Source organism: Hemiscyllium ocellatum, chromosome 21 (genome assembly GCF_020745735.1).
Source record: "Hemiscyllium ocellatum isolate sHemOce1 chromosome 21, sHemOce1.pat.X.cur, whole genome shotgun sequence".
In the NCBI taxonomy this organism is placed as follows: Eukaryota; Metazoa; Chordata; class Chondrichthyes; order Orectolobiformes; family Hemiscylliidae; genus Hemiscyllium; species Hemiscyllium ocellatum.
The window spans coordinates 6499866-6514234 of record NC_083421.1 but is presented as its reverse complement, the minus strand read 5'-3'; the positions used below and the strand labels follow the sequence as shown (position 1 = coordinate 6514234).

The following is a 14369-nucleotide window of genomic DNA, read 5'->3' as shown; positions in this document are numbered from 1 at the left end:
TTACCACTCTCTTATTCATTGGTACATCACTCAATTATAATACCCTAATGTTCCATTCACGACTAATCTACCAAACTACATTCACGAAGAAAATGCTTATTTTTAAAACCAAAGACTGAGCTTAACCAATGCCTATTGGAAATCAACCATCATTCTGTCACTCTCTATAAATTGTTCAGTGTGTCTCAGTGCCTGTCACCTGAAACCTGTGCCCTCTCGTTTTGAACTTCAACATATTGCGCAAATGATTAGGCCAGTTGTCGATCCATGCCCCTCATGAATTCATAAACGATGAGAACGTGACACGCTGGCTGGAACATTCCAGCGAAAAAGCCCCTGCCTACCCCATCTCCATGCTTATCTGACGCCCTCAGTTCCCCGCAACATCCTTGTAAATCATGTGTGCACAGTTTCAATTTTCACAAAATCCTTTCTTTAGAAGTTGACCATAATTGTAAACAATATTCTAAATGTGATCTCACCAATGCTCCATATCGCCACAACATGATCTTCCAACTTGGATAATCGACTTTCTGACTAATAACGAAAAGCGTGCCAAGTACTTTCTTCACCACATTGTCTCCTTGTGGCACCACTTCATCTGCTTTTATAAATTTTGCCTTGACTGATAAAGTTGTGATTGTCACTATGTTCTGCTGCCTTCACGGATATGTTGACCAACATGCAAAGCCTCTCTGTTCCTATGGGTTTCCTCGTGTCCTGTCAATCATTGAGCAATCCGTTGACGTGTTACTTCGAATGTGCATCACCTCATGTTTTTCATGGTTAGTTTCAAATCCCCTCTCTAAATTTGACATTTGATAAATCCATTTCTGAGCTCCTCCATCCAAAAAGGATCTTCCTCACTATTAACCACTTTGCTAATATTCGTATCATCGACAACTCTGCTTATCATTTCCTCTTAACTTGTTCTACATTTTTTACACACATTCACAAACGACATGGGACCCAGCATTCATCCTTGTGTTACACCATTGAATATCAGTTCCAGTCACAAGAAACAGCCTTCTATCACCATCCTGTGTCTCTTACCACCACCAATTTAAGTTTGTATCCAACTGCCAGGGGACCTTAAAACCCTTTTCATTTGTATCCTCCTACCAATCTTCAGAGTGGTGTCGTGTTGAAGGCTATGTTGGAATCCACACAAATAACATCAACTTCACTACCCTCGTTAAAAACATACCTGATCACTTGCCAATAAATTGAATTTAATCCAATCTGTTAGGTACGACATTCTGTAACAAAACCATGATTACTCTCCCTGATGAAACCTTGCCTGGCAAAGTGGCAGTTAACTATTTCCTTCAAGGTTTGCTCCAAAATGTTCCCTTCAATTGATTGCTGTATTAAGCATTTGTGGTTATGAAATATTTGCTTTGATAGCCACAGGCTATTACAGTGAGAAATGGTTTGAATTTTCTCCAACTGAAAGACATTGACTTTATTCCAAATCCTGTGGAGATTCCTATCTGTTCACATCTGACATGACGGAGATGTTGCTCTCTTGTTGTTTATCATATCTAGAACAGAGCTGCGGCACAAATCCCAAACACATGATTTCTACTTTCATTGACCTACGAAGTCGATGCCAGTGGTAAACATTGTAATGGCATTCGTCAACAAGAGAAACTTTCAGGATGAAAACAGTTCTGTCTTATGTGCAGCGGGTCATTACAGAAGCACAGTATCCAGCCTCCTCAGGGGCAAGACGAAAAGATGCTGAAAAGAGAAATCGAAGTTTACATTTTTGGGCCAGTGACCCCCTCCTTGGCACTGATGATTTCCAGGAAAACCTCTGTCTATATGCAGAAGATATGTGGGGGCGCAATAATTAGGAGTAAACGAGATGTCGGGATAGAGCCGAAAGAGAGAGACGAGCAGTTGGGCATAGGAATTGATAATGATCTGTTGGAGCATTAACAACTGCTCACAGAGACTGTTTATGACTAACCAAAGGTAGTGCGTGACTAGGCCTGGTGAGTGTGTCGGGGGCCAACACATGGGAAACTTGAGGCCTCGAAAATGACTGAAATCGATCTGGAGGGTCGTGGGGTCCTCAAGCAGAAAATGGTCTGCTGCATATTCAGCATGCGCTAAGCTATGGTGCAACACTGCAGTAAGACTGAGATAGAGACGTTCGCTAGGAAACATGGTTCTGTGCTAAAGGAGCAGTGAACTGGAAGCTCAGGGACATTTTTGGCGTTAGAACTTGGCATTTTGCAAACTTTAATTCAGTCCACACTTCGTTTCCCAAGGTGGTGGCGACCACAATATGAGCAGTAGAATAGATTGTGCAAAGTGTAGGGAAAGTATTGCTTCACCTGGAAGGTGTATTTGAACACTTGTCTACTGAGCATGGAGGTAAGAAATGGACAACTGAGGAGAAGAAAGAAGCAATTAGGAAGGATACCGTAGAAAATATTATTATAAATGTTTTTAATCAATGAGTAAGAATGCGACCATAAAGGCATTATACCTGAATGCTCGTAATTTTCGGAAGAAGGTTGGAGATATAATGACATAAATCATCACAAATGAATACGATTTAACACACGTTGCAGAGACATGGAGACAGCACAGCCAAGACTGGGAGGTATATATTTACTGGTATGAGACAATTTGGAAGGACAGAGAGGATGGTAAGGAAGGTGGTGTAACTCAAACATTGAAGGACAAACTCAGACCGATGCTGACAGATAATATAGGTTCTTTGGAGAATGAGTTTGAATCCATTTGCGAAGAAATTAGAAGTTCGAAGAAGAAAATGTCACTGATTGTCTCCAAATTTTAAGAAAACATTGGGGAGGGCAGTAAACAAAGACATAAATAACAAATGAAAAAATGGTATGACAATTATCATGCGGGAATTTAATCAACATGTCGATCAGTCGAAGCAGCTCAGTCACGGTAGCCTTGACGGGGATAGTGTTGAGTTATCTGCAATGGATTCCTTAAATAATGTGTAATGGAACAGGGTCGCCTTCGTGCCAATTCTTCCGCCGCCTTCACCTCCGTGCCCAATTCTTCTGCCGCCTTCGCCTCCGTGCCTACTTCTTCAACCAAGATTCTCGCCCACCCTCTGACGCCCCCTTCTCCTGCCTCCAACATACCCCATCCACCTGGACACCCCGTGCTGGCCTCTTACTCGCCCTCGATCTCTTCATAGCCAACGGCCACCGCGACATTAACTGCCTCAACCTGTTCACCCTTCTCACTCACTCCAACTCTCACCCTCGGAACGTGCAGCCCTCCACTCCCTCTGCTCCAACTCCAACCTCACCATCAAACCAGCAGACAAGGGAAACACGGTCGTTGTTTAGCGCACTGACCTTTACAATGCTGAGGCTGAACGCCAGCTCGCAGACACCTCCTCCTACTGCCCCCTTGACCATGACACCACCGCCCACCACCAAACCATCATCTCCCAGACCATCTATAACCTCATCACCTCAGTGGATCTCCCATCCACCGCCTCCAACCTCATAGTCCCACAACCCCGCACCGCCCGTTTCTACCGCCTGCCCAAAGTCCAAAAACCTGACTTCCCCGGCCAACCCATTGTCTCAGCCTGCTCCTGCCCCACCGAACTCAACTCTGCATACCTCGATACGGTCCTGTCCCCCTTAGTCCAAAAACTCTCCACCTACGTTCGGGACACCACCCACGCCCTCCACCTCCTCCATGATTTTTGCTTCCCCGGTCCCCAACGACTTATCTTCACCATGGACATCCATTCCCTGTACACCTCCATCCCCCATCACGAAGGACTCAAAGCCCTCCACTTCTTCATTTCCCGCCGAACCAACCAGTACCCTTCCACTGACACCCTCCTTGGACTGACTGAACTGGTCCTGAACAACTTCACTTTCCAATCTTCCGACTTCCTCCAAACCAAAGGAGTACAATGGGCACCCGCATGGGCCCCAGCTATGCCTGCCTTTTCGTAGTATATGTGGAACAGTCCATCTTCCGCAGCTAGAATGGTACACTTCCCACCGTATCGGCGCTGCCTCGTGCTCCCATCAGGAGGTTGAACAGTTCATCCACTTTACCAACACCTTCCACCCCGACCTCAAATTCACCTGGACCACCTCAGACTCCTCCCTTCCCTTCCTAGACCTTTCCATTTCTATCTCGGGCGACCGAAACAACACGGATATTAACTATAAACCGACTGACTCCCACAGCTATCTAGACTACACCTCCTCCCACCCTGTCCCCTGTAAAAACGCCATCCCATTTTCCCAATTCCTTCGTCTCCACCGCATCTGCTCCCAGGAGGACCAGTTCCAATACCGTACAACCCAGATGGCCTCCTTCTTCAAAGAACACAATTTCCCCCAAGACGTGAATGACGCTGCCCTCCATCGCATCTCCTCCACTTCCCGCCCCTCGGCCCTTGAGCCCCGCCCCTCCAATCGCCACAAGGACAGAACCCACTGGTTCTCACCTACTACTCCACCAACTTCCATATACAGCGTATCATCCGCCGTCATTTCCACCTCCTCCAAACGGACCCCACCACCAGGGATATATTTCCTTCCCCTCCCCTATCAGCGTTCCGAAAAGACCACTCCCTCCGTGACTCCCTCGTCACGTCCACACCCCCCATCAACTTAACCTCCACTCCCGGCACCTTCCCCTGCAACCACAAGAAATGCAAAACTTGCGCCCGCACCTCCCCCCTTACTTCCCTCCAAGGCCCCAAGGGATCCTTCCATATCGGCCACAAATTCACCTGCACCTCCACAAACATCATTTATTGCATCCTCTGCACCCGACGTGGCCTCCTCTATATCGGGGAGTCAGGCCGCGCAGACCAACCAACCCAATCACCCCATGGCTCAACCCTTTGACTCCCCCTCCCACTCCACCAAGGACATGCAGTTCCTTGGACTCCTCCATCGCCAGACCATAACAACACGACGGTTGGAGGAAGAACGCCTCATCTTCCGCCTAGGAACCCTACAAAATCTGAGGAATGAACTCAGATTTCTCCAGTTTCCTTATTTCCCCTTCCCCCACCTTGTCTCTGCCAAATTCTTCGAACTCAGCACCGCCTTCCTAACCTACAATCTTCTTCCTGACCTCTCCACTCCCACCCCACTCCGGCCTATCACCCTCTCCTTGACCTCCTTCCACCTATCGCATCTCCAACACCCCTCCCCCAAGTTCCTCCTCCCTACCTTTTATCTTAGCCTGCTGGACACAGTTGGCTCATTCGTAAACAAGGGCTTATGCCGAAACGTCGATTCTCCTGATCCTTGGATGCTGCCTGACCTGCTGCGCTTTTCCAGCAACACATTTTCAGCTCTGATCTCCAGCTGTACTCACTTTCTCCAACAAGGGGAGTGGTTCAATTAGATTTAGTGCTGGGTAATGAACAAGGCAAGATGTTAGATTTGGCGATAGGTGAGCAGTTTGGTGATAGTTACCAAAATTCAGTTATGTTTACTTTAGATTTTCAAAGGGATAGGTATACACCGGAGTGCAAGCGCTATTGCTGGGGGAAAGAAAACTGTAATGCGATTAGATAAGATTACACATTCAGAGGTTGGGCAAAGAAACGGCACGGAATGGGCAGAATAGAAATGTGGAGCTTATTCAAGGAGCGGATTCTGTGTGTCTTTGCTAAGTATGAACTGTCAGAGACGGAGGAAATTGTCAAGCGCAGGAGTCATGATTGCTGAGGAAGTTGAATCTCTTGCTGAGATGAAAGAGGCTTGTGTTCCCATGAGATGTCAATGCCCAGTTAAGGAGATTGAGAGTTACAAGTTAAACAGGAAAGACCTGAAGAGAGACTGAAGACGAGCCAGGAGAGTACTGAGAATTTGTTGACAGATAGGATAAGGGAAATCCTAAAGCTTTCCATCGGGCTAAAAGATGGAATAGAATAAAATATGGCCAATGAAGGACAGTCAAGCTCGTTTTGTGAATGGGTGACAACACTCACAAACATTATCGAGCTCTTTAAATAGGTCATTAAAATGGATGTCGGTTTTCTCACTGAATTGGAAAGTTCATTTCCAGACGTTTCATCATTCTACTAGGTAACAATTTCAGTGGGTCTCCAGGCGAAGCACTGTTCACGATTCCTGCTTTCTATTGATATGTTTGGGTTTCTTTGGGTGGGTGAAGTCATTTCGAGTTCATTTTTCTCAGGGGGTAGTCGGTGGCGTCGAAGTCGAAGTGGTTGTTGATGGAGTTCTGGTTGGAATGCCGTGTTTCGATTAATTCTCCTGCATGTAGGTGTTTGACTTGTCCTCGGATGGATGTGTTGTCTCAGGCGAATGTAGTGTTTATCTAATGCAATATTTGTTACAGGTCTTGCATGGAATTTTGTAAATGACATCAGTTTTTGCATATGGACAAATAGGCAGAAAACGAACCACCAGGGTACATGAACACCAACGAGCCACAATACAAAGTGACCCTCTCTCACTGGTGTCCTTACATACAGATCAGGAAAGGCACCACTTTGAATTGTACAACGCATCGATCCGGGCACAACTGAAACAGAAACACACACGATAATTCTGGGAAGCATGGCATTCCAACGGGACATCCATCAACATCACATCGAGATAAACTTCATCACCAACTCCCTGAGAAACAGAACAGGAAATGATATCACTATAGGAAATGACATTGCCAACCCAAAGAACCCCAAGCCAAAAAGAAGAAAGCAGAAATCATGAACAGTCCGTCACCCGAAGGCCCAGTGGAGATATTAGCCAGGAGGGTAACGAAACGTCTGGAAATGAGCCTTCCAGCTCAGTGAGCAAATCTTCATCTGGGAAGCTAAAACTGAGCTACAATTCTTGTCAAAACTTGCCAGGTGACTAAACAGATGTATGAGGATAAAGCCGTTCACGTAATGCACGTTTGGATTTCAGTTAGCCGTTTGATAAATTTCGCCATGGCAGGTGACTCACAAAATACTGAAGCATGGGCTTGAGGGTGATGTCGTGCTTGGGATCAGAAATTAGCCGCTGAACGAAGACAGAGGGTGTTACTTGATGGGAAAACGTCATCCTGGAATTCTGTTGCTTGTGGTGTATTGCAACGATCTGTTTTGGGTTCACTGCTTTTTGTCATTTTTTTTAAAGGAGCTGGATGGGGGCGGAGAAGGATGGGTTAGTACATTTGCGGACGACAGTAAGTTCGGGAAAGTTGTATATAGTGCTGAAGGATATTTTAGGTAACATAGGGACACAGGTATGCAGCAGAGCTGGGCTGAGAGTTGGCAAATGGAATTTAATGCAGAAAAATGTGAGTAAGAACATGGCATTAAAAATATCACAGAATATAAAGATCGATTGCAGAAGTTTCCATTAAAATATAAAATGAAAAAGAGAGGCAAAAGTAAACGTTGACCCTCTCGGGGATAAGAATGGGCATTTCCTTATGGGATATGCGGAAATAGCCGTGACATTGATCAGGCATTTGCTCCGGTCTTCACAGTGCAGGAGATTCATAACATGCCAGTAATTGACAAACAGATGACGTTTTGTGACGACCTGGGAACAGTCATTATAACAAAAGAACTATTGTTGGATTGTTGAAGCTAATATTGCAAAGGATGGTTACGTCTCCAGGACCTGATGGAATGCATCACAGGGTACTAAACGCAATGGTATGTAAAAAAGAACTGTGCTTGCGGTATGTTTCCAAAATTCATTGGTCTCTGGGGCAATCCCAGCAGAATGGAAAACCCAAATATGACTTCACTTTAAAAAGTGACGCAGACAAAATATGAAGAATGAGATCAGATTACTTACAGTAGCGAAGCAGGCCCTTCGGCCCAACAAGTCCACACCGACCGCCAACTTGCAACCCACCCAGACACATTCTCCAACATGATAGACCAGTTTGTTTAACCTCTGCAGAGCAGAAATTTTTTGAAGCTATTATCGAGGAAGAAATAGCGGGGCTTCTCGGTAGAAATTTGACAGATGTAGCCTGGGTTAATGAAGAGCAGGTCATTCTTGCAAAATCTTTTCGAATTCTATGATGGCATTATGAGTATGGTGTACAACGGAACCCAATGAATTGATGTACTTAGATTTTCAAAATGGCCTCGACAAGGTGCTGTTCAGGGGCTGACAGCAAACGGATGCATGCTGTGAAGGGTAAAGTATGAGCATGGATTGAGGATTGTTTCCCAACAGGAAGAGCAGAGCATGGATAAATGAGTGCTATGTTATTAACTATCAACGATGTTCCTCAGGGATTCGTACTGGGACCGGAATTACTTACAATTTATATGGATAATTTGGATTTTGGAGCCATGAGCAAAGTGTCAAGGACTGCAATTGACACAAAGGTGAGTAGCAGAGCAAAGTGTGCGGAGGATTGTGAAAATCTGCAGAGGAACATTGAAATATTGGGTTAATGGGAAATATTCTGGCAGATGGATTTCCGGATTTGAATGTGTTCCCTGATGACAGGAGACTATGTGGAATTGGCTTATTTCGAAACTTCAGAAGAATGAGGCCGGATCTCTTGGAAACATATAAGATTATGAAGGTCATGTGTGAGATAGAAGTCGAGAGCATGTTTATTAGCAGATGAAACTAGGGCAGAGCCTCTAGATTAGAACGAGATATAGGACTGAATTGAGAAGGAATTTCTTCAACCAGAGGGTTGTTCCTCGAATGGAATGCTTGCCCAACGATATAGTTGATGCTACATCACTCAATGTGTTTTAAGCTCGGGCTGCTTGATTTTTAACAATAAAGGAAGTAAAGAGAACCTTCAGAGTTTGGTTAAGTGTATGTGTGTACATGGAAAGATCAGACATGAGCTTAATTAATGGCGAAGCCGTCTCTAAGGCCTGTACGGCAAAGCCTTGCTCCTCGTTCTCATGTTCTATGAATGTGTGTGTCACATATTCCGCGATTTTAGGGAAAGCTTCCATGGAGCAGTTGGGGGAGGTGTTGACTGAAAAGGCGCAGTGCACCACGATGCTCCGGAGGGAATGGTTCCTGGGGACGGCAGACAAGGGTGGGGAGGGGGATGTATGTTTGGTAATAGCATTTCGCTGGAGGTGGTGGAATTAGGAAATTATTTTGTTGATCACTTGGAGTACCAGAGTGCTTAAAGCTCCAGACCAATTTCTGAAAAATAATGGGATGAGAATGGATCGTTGCTTCATGGTGGACATTTGCAAGATGGGTCCAAAGTCCTTCTTTGGTGCAGTGAAAGTCACAATGTCGTTGAGAATCTAACTTTAGCAGCAATATATCATTGCGGCCACAAGAGCAGATCATAGTCAGAGATTTTCTTGACTCCTAAAGCCTGGATAACACATAGCCTGCGATTACACGCCGCCGATGATTTGTGACTGGCAGTCTCCATTAACCGCTATTCACTCTCAGAGCCAGAGCGTTATTCACCTCATTGACCAAATATTCTTCTCTTTCTTTTCTTCTTTCCCTTCGAACTGTTTACTACTTTACAATACAGAATGAGACATGATGGATAGTTCCTTTCGGCCTGGATGATTGCACTGTGAAAGAAACAATGTACAGGAGAAGCACAACAGATTAGTCAGCATCTGAGTAGCAAGAGATATTTAAATCACAACCTTCTTGAGGATTCCTTACTGCAGTTGTAACAATATTGCAAAGCTCAAAACCGTCCAGAACAGAGCAGCTGAATTGAGCAGCAACACATAACTAATAAAACATCGACAAACATCCATTCCCACCATAACCGAATGCTCAGACATGCTGTCTGCACAATCCACTAGATGCACTGCAGATATTCATCAAGGCTCCATCAAAAGTAAATTACAAACTCACAACTGCATCCATCTAAAAGGAAAAGGGCACTAGACAGATGGGAAAGACCTACAACCCACTTCCCATCCTGATCTGGAAATATATTGCCATTACTCCAGAATCACTGGATCAAAATTATGGATTTCACTTACCTATAATTTGGATCTGCTGGCAGCACACAGAAACGATGGTTCAAGATGGAAGCTCATCATCACCTAATCCAGTCAAATCAGGAATGAACAATAAATGCTGACCTGTTCTGGAATACCCACATCTGACCAAGAATGAAAATCATATGCTTTGGTGTTCTGAGGATTCTCTCTTACTGAGATATTTCTGGATTTATTTGAGTGGTATCAAAGATGAGGATTTCCTATTGGGAAACTGAAACGAAGCATTATATCAGAATTTGAAGGAGTTGCTTTGTTCCATGTAGCCTGAACCTTACCGGCTTTTGAAAATGAAAGCAGAAAGCTAAATTCACAGTGGAGTGAAAGCATTCACTATCTGAAATATCGAGGCATAATTGGAGGGACGCTGGAGAGGAACTGCGGAAATGTGATGACGATTCAATTACTTGTCTGCCCTGAAGATTCATCAGGGCAACCACACCGCGGGAAAACCATTGAACTGTTCTGAGTCTGGAAAGGGAGTTGCTCAGTTCTCTAACTTGCTGACTCGCCAGTGGGTTCACACGGACAAGAAACCATTTAATGGCCCAGAGTACGAAAAAGGCATTAAAAGGTCTCACGAACTGCTGTACCATCAACGTGTTCACGCTAACGAGAAACCATTCAAGTGCTCTCTCAGGGCGAATGTGTTCAGGAAGTCATTTGATCTCACTTTACATCTGCGAACTCAGTGGAGAGAGGCCGTTCGTCTGTTCTAAGAATGGGAAAGGATTCTTTCAGCATTCAGACTGCTGAAGCACCAGTGAGTTCACACAGAGGAGAGACCATTCGTCCGCTGTGATTTGAAATAATTAATTGATTTCGGCAATCTCCTGAAATACAAGCGTGTTCGTACTGGAAAGAGACCATTCACCTGAATTTATACACTAAAGAAGGCATTTGCTAAATCCAAAGCAGAGAACCATTTACTGTCCGGTGGAATTTGAGATAGTATAGTACAAGGATTAGGAGCATTTGGGACGGGCGGAACAACAGCATAATTGACTACCTGCAGTTCATGAACAAACCTCCATTTCCCCGATTCACCTGGAATGTTTGCCTTTTTGACTGGAAGAATGGGGGCTCTCACCGCTGATTATCCACAGGGAATTAACACTCCACCCTTCAGGAGGGATTCAAAGACTGGAGTAATTCCTTTTCCAGCCTCGGGTTTTAACGAGTCTTGTGTTCTGCAAGGACGATACTGTGACTTCGGGATTATTCTTTTGGTTTCACAGCTTCGTATGAACCCCACGTCGCGTTTGCTTTTTGCCTTGCACTCAGCAGAGACCCTTCTTAATCTTGGGTCTGACATCTACCACAACTCAACGCCAGGCTACCCCCTTAGCGGGGGTTACCTGGACTGCCCTATCTGCCTGAGTTAGCCAATTTAGTTTCTCCATATATGTCCTTATATCTGCATTGAAGCAGATATGCACATCGTCCCTGAAGACACAAGCTTTCGTTTTTTTTTTGCCAGTAGTACCCATGGTCCCACATCCTGCCACCTGTCACTGGATGTGTTCACCAATGCTATTTGCGGAAAGGAGCGTTCCACATCAAAAAGTTGGGGTCTACTTGCCTCACAGATATTTTGCATAAGTTTACACTGCCTGCACATCTGTGATCGTTCTAATAAAATTGAACAATAATAGCTGATCTGGTTCAAACAATCTCCTAAAACAATCCTTCTCCTATGATTTGTAAGGGCCATGACAGTGTATGCGTGCTGTGCAATTCCTCATATCTCCAGCATGAAAATCGGTGTTTATGGGATTAACATGGTTAATTGCTACCTGGGCGAGAGAATCGTTCACTGAACTTATGGCTCTCTGGGTAATCATCACTCATAGCCATGCATCAGGAGTCATGAGTCGGATTTTCCAGCCTGCGCTCATAAATCTTCTTTTTGTATTACCTGCAAGCCTGTCGAGATACTGCACAAATCTGACCCCAGTCTCACTATGAGAGCGCCAGCCATCAGATTTAAAGGACAGAATTCCGAGAAATGAAATGAGAATTGGAATGTTTCACAATTACTGGTTTCACACAATAGGGGTGCGGTTAATCTCTCTCATGTCACGAATCCTGATGCATCCATTGCATACACTCTCTCAACTGCCGAGATTTAAGGACTGAATATGTTGCCCCTGTATCTTCCAAAAAGGTAACTGGTGCACCTTCCACAAATAATATATTTTCCCTTGATAATAGAATTCGCTTTTTCTTATCAACACCTCAATATCAGGGACCTGAAACATTCGAGTTCCTTTCCAGATACGGAGTTGTTTTTTTCCCATTCCTTGACTGGTGATATGGCAGTTTGCTGGCTTGTAAGTCTGCTATCAGTTCGGTTTAACTTGCCATTTTTTTTCTTTCTGTCTGCAATACTTGCCTCTGCAAAGTCAGGTTCTTACTTATTTGTTTCCCTTGGCTTTTATTGGTTTCGAAATAAATGCTAATTTTCCATTACAATGGACATCACATTATTTTTACAGGTTGCTGCAACAGCGAAGGCCGAAGTGCCTGCACTGCATTGTAACGTTCTATTTAGTAAGCTACATTTCCTGCTGGTTTCTCATGTCTCTACTCACTGTGGAAGCTTCCAGTAACATCTTCCAGAGGTTTGTCTGCACTTCATTTAATAGAGGCAACTGTATTTCCTGCTCAGAATGTACTCTCTCTACAATGGAGAGAGGAAAACAGAGTCGGTGATAAAATTGAGATCACTTGCGTTCTTTCCAGAATCAACAAAAACTATCCCGATCTTCCAGTCTCCTGTAACTTCAACATTACACTGTTTTCCCACCCTACAGACTCTTTGCCTGTATTCCGGATGAAGGACTGTTGCCCGAATCGTCGATTTTTACTGCTCCTCAGATGCTGCCTGAACTACTGTACAATTCCAGCCCCACTCTAATCGAGACACTGTGTTCCCAGGCCATTATTCCGGTCTCTGGTTTGCTGCAGTGTTCCTTCAAGGAATAACACAAGCTGGAAGACCTGCAACTCATTTTCTACAGAGAGACCATGCAAACTTTAGGTCCCAACATCGAGTTCAATGATTTTTGAACCCGTCCGCCCTCTTCCACATTCTTCACCCATCCTTCCATCCCATCAGTGCCGAAGACAGATCATTGGACTCGAAATGTTAACTTTCCTTTCTCATGAGATATGGACACGAGCTGCTGATTTTGTTCAGAAATTTTGGCTTTACTTCAGGGAACTTTGCTTGTCCGTTGTAATCGCCACACTGCTGAAAGCTTCTAATTGCAGGATGACTTATTCAGAGGAGATGACAAGATTGGCAAGGGCTGGACCATTTCCATTGTAAAGGTAGACGAGCTAGGTTGGGGGATGTTTATCGAAGAGCTGAGAAAGCTCTTTGAGTAACCGATTAACATGCACATTTTATGAAGAGGATAGATATGTATGAGAGGGATCAGCCTGTATTGGGAATAGAGTGACATAAATGAAAGACAGGAGACAAGATGTTTTGAGGAGATTTTGGGAGAAAGTTTTCACCAGTAGAGTGTTGCTTATCTGGAAATCATTATCTGAGCATGTGGTAAAGCTACGTGTCATGAGAACTTTCCAGCAGTCTGTAGCCGAATACTTGAAGAGCCAGAGCACACGTGGATAAGGAACAGATACTGGAAAGTGTGACCAGGACAGACAGGGGCGAGATGGGTGTCCTGAACGCAATGGGTCAAAGACAAATTTGTGTGCTTAAAGGCACTTGAGAGCGGGGCTCTGTGGCGCAATGGATAGCGCTTTGGACTTCCATGTCGTTGCACAGGTTACAATTCGAAGGTTCTGGGTTCGAGTCCCATCAGAGCCGAGTTTTGGTTTATGGTTGGAAGGCGGTCAGACCAGACTCGGCTGCTCATCTGCAAAACCAACAGTATTCGTGCAGAAACCCAACTGTCTCGAAACGGAACATGTTTCTCTCACAAGTTTAAATTTTCGATGTCTATTTATGATAGAGATCAATAAACATCTGTCAGTCAGTAGGCAACACGATTATGTGCGTAGTCTGGAAAAAGACACAAAGTTGTTGTGTCAGCCATGATGATATTGAATCATGGAGCGGGACGAGATCGGTATTAACAATGGGATCCTTTGTGTCTGTGCCATTTCTGGTCCAGATTTTTAAACAATCATAATAATAACAATATGAATTAAACGCCACAAAATATTTTGGTCTCACCTCCACATCCCTTCCCTTCCAGATGTATTTGCCTCTTTCTGTGAGGAAAGGAGAGGTCACTCCTCGCAGTAGGTCAGCATTTAACCCAGCTGGAAAATGCATGAGAATTTGCAAAGATGTTTAAACGTTAATTGAATATGAAGCAGGTTGAGTTAGACGCGAGAGATAAGGAAAAGAAAC

The 14369-nt window shown here is 44.5% G+C and overlaps 1 non-coding gene across 1 annotated transcript; it reads left to right on the top strand.

Annotated features, from left to right (window-relative positions):
* Positions 1-13728: 13728 nt before the first annotated feature.
* Positions 13729-13820, top strand: trnag-ucc (transfer RNA glycine (anticodon UCC)). The gene is given in 2 exon segments: positions 13729-13765; positions 13785-13820. It is a non-coding gene; the product is annotated as a tRNA-Gly (tRNA).
* Positions 13821-14369: the final 549 nt, after the last annotated feature.